The following is a 4,778-nucleotide window of genomic DNA, read 5'->3' as shown; positions in this document are numbered from 1 at the left end:
AGCTCCTTTTTTGGAGGTCTAGCTCTGGTTCTAGAAGAATGGCCTCATGGCTGGTGATGGGTTTCTCATGCTCTCACTATTGCTTATTTTTTGAGAGCTGTTGAACTTCTTCCAAATGGTGGATGAAAGCTGTGTGGTGCTGAGATTGGGTTGCCTTCTTCCAGCTCCTTCGTCTATTAGCTCTAGGGTTTCGTTGTGGACCTATGGGCTGTTTGATTTGTTGGGGCTAGCAACAATTGGGCCTCCTTAATTTTAACTCTGTGGTATTTGGGCTACTAATGTTACTGTTCTTTTAAGCTAACCCCTTCTTCAATGTAATTTTATCTTTGCAAAAAAAAATTATTTTATAAGGGAAAATACATTATTTTTGGATTAACAATAAAAATAATAAAAAAATAAAAGGAATAATATGAAGAAAGAAGAAAAGCAACAGCAGGAGCAGGCAGCCTGCCAGAAGCTGGTTCCAAAAGGTGCTTAATGCTTACACTTGCAGCAAACAACAGTCACATTTTACGCAGAGAGATGGATAGTGTTTAACAGAAGCAATTTTTTATTCGTTCCCTGCTCCTCTCTCGTCCTTATCCACCCACCCTTTCAACATCTTCCTCTGATTTACATTTTCGATCTCAAACTAACCACCATCAATTAAATAAATAAAATTTCATGACAGCATCGTCGTTGTCGTCGTCATCAGGTCACCTCCGTCTCATGCCCGATCTCCAACCATTTTTGGCCCAGATGAGACTCCTTAGGAAGGTACCGATGTAGATTACATGGCCTGATCTTGTTCATTTTTTAATAGTATTATTAATTTGGATTTTTTTTTTTATTAAGGTGGTGTTTACAGCATAAGGTTGACATTTGGTGAGATTTACACATAAAAGCCACCTCGCGTTCGATTCACCTGTGAAATGTTTCATCCTAATGGTTAGCTAGCTTTCCATTGTTATAATTTCATCTAATGTACTTATCTTCTTGTTTTTTCGTAAAGGGTTTTATGTTGTGATTATTTTGTCCTAATTTGATTCCAATTCTAGGCAAATCTTAGCTGTTTAAATAGTTATCTGCATTTGTTTCTTGCTTGTATTCAAGTATGTTGTGATTGGAGAAAATGCAGTTAAATTTCTGAGGTGCTAAGATTGTGGATTTAAGATGAATAATGTTAGTAGCAATGAATGAGAGTTATGAAAGATTTTACAGTTGGATTCTTTGAGGATATAGGAATGTGCAATTAGATAAATGGTGGTACCAAAGGAGGGCAAATTACACTTTTTCCATTTTAGTCTAGATTTATATAAGTTGCTTTACACGTTAAAAAGACTAGCCATTTCAATGTTGTAACCCTAACTATTTTATATTTTGCCATTCCATTTCATATATTTTCAATGTGGGGCATTTAGTCCAATTAATTTCACAACATAGATGGACATGCGAGCAAACTAAATGATTGTGTTTGAATTTGATGTAACAGGACTCCTTTCACTGTGGCTGAGAGCAAGATTAGGAATCAGTAACTCGGCTCGAAGGGGAGGATGGGAGGGCATTGTGATTCCGTTGCAGAAAAGCCAAATGATTGTGAGCATTAAGTTAACTTTCTTTGTCATTGTAAAAAATAGTTTTATTTTTGTTCCAAAACTCCTTTGTAATTGTCTTCCAGTCTTTCCCCCCGCTATTTATCCTTTCATTGTTCTTTTTGCATTTGGCCTCTCTCCAGGTTTTAATTTCTGTGTGTGAGCATCTGAGTGTGGTTCCATTCTCTTATTGAGTACTCTTTTTGGTTTTTTAGATGTACTATCACTTTCCATGTTTAACATAGAATGTCAGATAGAAAGAGTTCTCTCTTGCTGCAAATTAAATGTGTTGCTAACCGTGGTCAATTCACTATAGTTTGACAACTGCTTTTTCATGGTGAATTCTCTTTTTTGTATTGAGCATGTTTCCACAGATTGTTAAATTGGACTTTTTGGTTGTATGAGATGAATGTTACTTCCATGTGTCAGTTACTGGGTTTCATATTGCCAGAGCTTTTGCTCCACTAGTTTGTCTTCATGTCATCAACTTTTTGCACAAACAAGGTAAGTCTTTCATGTCATCAACATATTGTACAAAGTACAAGGAAGATAAGTCTTTTGCTCCATTAGTTTGCCTTCATGTCAACAGTTTCATATGCCAGAGTTTTTGCTCCATTAGCTCGTCTCATGTCAGTTAAGTCTATTCAAATTGTGACTCTCCATTCATGCTCTTAATTTACAATCACTGGTCATTGCTTTAGAAATTAGAAAAGATAAGATACACCAAAACTCCAGTGGATTGACCAAAAGACTGCTTTTCATTGAGCCAATGCATGTAAAATTGTGTGTTGACAAGAGATTTCGTGTATTTTTCTGGAGGCTAATAAGTTATACTAATTGACCAATTGGCAATGGTGTTTCACCGCTTTATATTTCACATAACATTTTGGAAAATTGGATGCAAATCAAATTACCTTATAAATGATTACAGTTTCTATGTCCAAGTCGTCTTTATTGTCTTTGTCTATATGGTTTCTCTAGGTCTATGAAAATTCTTGGGTGTTCATTTTTGGCTGCAGCACACTGAAATTCTGAATAGCACAACTTATTGAGTAGGCTCGTTTAGTTGTGAATCTTTCTAAGCAAGGTTTGTGAATGGCCTCGCTTCCCTCAACAATTAGACTTGGCAGGAAGCTGACATCAACTGATTATGCAGGGTTGCTGTGTGTTTTTCAGACCTTTCATGGTAATATTTCCATCATAATCAGCCTAAACCTCATTGAGTTCAATGAACAATACTTGGTTGAATGTCTGATATGTTCAAAGCTTTATTTTTCTCCTTTATTATTATGACAGGTATTTATTTTCCATGATACGGAGAATAGAAAGTATAGCCTGCTTTGCTCGGTTATTCTTTTTTCTTAAAGCAAAATGTTAAAGCAAAAACCATAAAATACATAATATAATTTAAAATTCTAGATGCATTATTCAATGTCATTCATTATGTCATGCAAACTCAAAATATTAATTCTCTAATTATCGCGTGGATGCCAAAAGGTGAAAACAAATCAGATCAGTATTTCTCTTTCTCAACTTCTTTTTTTTTTTTTTTTTACTTTTTTTTTTTTTAATTTCTTGCCCCGGGCACCTAATGACGCCTCGCCTGGGCATTGCCTGGTTGAAGGCGCCTCACCTGGAGACTTCCCAGGCGAGGTGCCCGGATTTTGCCTCACCCAGACTCCTCTTGACAACACTGGCTTGTAGATCAATTGAGTGTTCATAATATCTGTTTGAGACTCAAATTTCTTTCTAGAAAAGTTCTTCTGCGGCTTGCTTCCCTGGATGTAATGTCTCTCAATGTGCCACTTTTCAGTTGATCTAGATCTTCCCTGTAATTGTTCCTACACATGTGAATCTGTTAGAGCATGGGCACGATTTGTGCACGTAACTTTGAGGATCTTGACAAGAGTTTGAAAATTGAATATCAAGGACGTAAATATGTTTGAAAGGAGATATTTGGTTTGGTCTGTTCAAGATTAATTGTGCACTGAGCTTAATCTAAACTGGTTCAAATTACTGAACCCATTCAAAATCGTTCGGAAGTTCATCAGCTGAGAACTGTGTGCAGCTTTATGTGGCAGAAAAATGATTGGCAGCATTGACAAAGCCTCGTCTGCAAGATAATAAACTGAAAAAGATATGATAGAAGAATTGTGAAAATGCAATATAATGTATAATAGCGACTAATTCTAAGAGACGAGAACTTATTATCCTACTTTCCATCTGAGATTCTGAGTTGTGTGGTGATGGGCTTTTCCAAGTCATGACAATGATCAGCATCTTTCTTTCATTATCTCTGATTGGTTACTCATCATTAATTTCTTCTTATCCATTAAATTTATAAATAATATATTACTTGATACAATAATGTATAAAGAAGTTGGCCATGGACATCTCATTGCTTGCTTTGCTGGACCTCAAATTGCTTATAGAAACAAAACTGATTTGGGATGAGATTACATACTCACATGGACCACTTTGTTTGCCACCCAAAACCAAAATCCAGCTCTGAGCTTCCAATTGTAAGAGTAAGAGTTGGAGTCTCCCCATTGTTTGTGTATGCATACCAGCTCACCCCAACTAGCAAAACTTGAGAACCAAAACAAAATAGCAACATAATTTTTTTTTTTTTTCTTTCTTAACCACGGGAGGAGAGAGAAATCCATGCTGAAATCTACATGGCCTCATATCTCATAAGTAACATATATTTTAATATAAACATATGAGGTCAAATGGTTTTAATATATGAATCATTCATTTTTGTAAATTAAAATTAATACATTTTCACATAAATTAAATAAAAATTTCATAAAAGTTCTCATTTTAATGGTTATGGTTTGATTTAATTATATATTTTTAATAAGCCATATTGTTTTTAAATGGTTTGAAAAATGTTTAAATTAAACTAAATTATTTAAAATTTTAAATAAATGAAATAATATATTTAATCCACATGATTAACACCCTGTGCCAGAAAATTAATTTTTGCAGTGGTTACGCTAGTGGTGTTGTCCTAAGCAAAACAAAAAATCTCGTCCTCACCCCAGACCCACAATGAAAGCCATGGCCCAACCATCCAATCACACCCCAATTGTGAATGAGTAGTAACTCTAGCCATTAAATCCAAATCTTTGCAGAACAAGTTAAAAAATACCCACATAATAAACTTTCAGAATTTCATTAGGAGATTTCATATCTGAATTTTCA

General features: G+C 35.0%; 1 long non-coding RNA gene across 5 annotated transcripts; it reads left to right on the top strand.

The window, feature by feature from the left end:
* Positions 1–380: 380 nt before the first annotated feature.
* Positions 381–3,861, top strand: LOC110642022 (uncharacterized). 5 transcript variants are annotated; one of them, XR_009150090.1, is made up of 5 exons: positions 381–756; positions 835–927; positions 1,472–1,575; positions 2,553–2,757; positions 3,385–3,861. It is a non-coding gene; the product is annotated as an uncharacterized LOC110642022 (long non-coding RNA). The 5 variants fall into 5 exon arrangements; XR_009150089.1 differs by lacking the exon at positions 3,385–3,861 and adding an exon at positions 2,868–3,003; XR_002492373.2 differs by lacking the exon at positions 3,385–3,861 and having other exon boundaries at positions 2,591–2,922.
* The last annotated feature ends 917 nt before the right edge of the window (positions 3,862–4,778 follow it).

This window comes from Hevea brasiliensis, chromosome 7 (assembly GCF_030052815.1).
Source record: "Hevea brasiliensis isolate MT/VB/25A 57/8 chromosome 7, ASM3005281v1, whole genome shotgun sequence".
NCBI lineage: Eukaryota > Viridiplantae > Streptophyta > Magnoliopsida > Malpighiales > Euphorbiaceae > Hevea > Hevea brasiliensis.
This window is presented reverse-complemented; position numbering and strand designations above follow the sequence as displayed.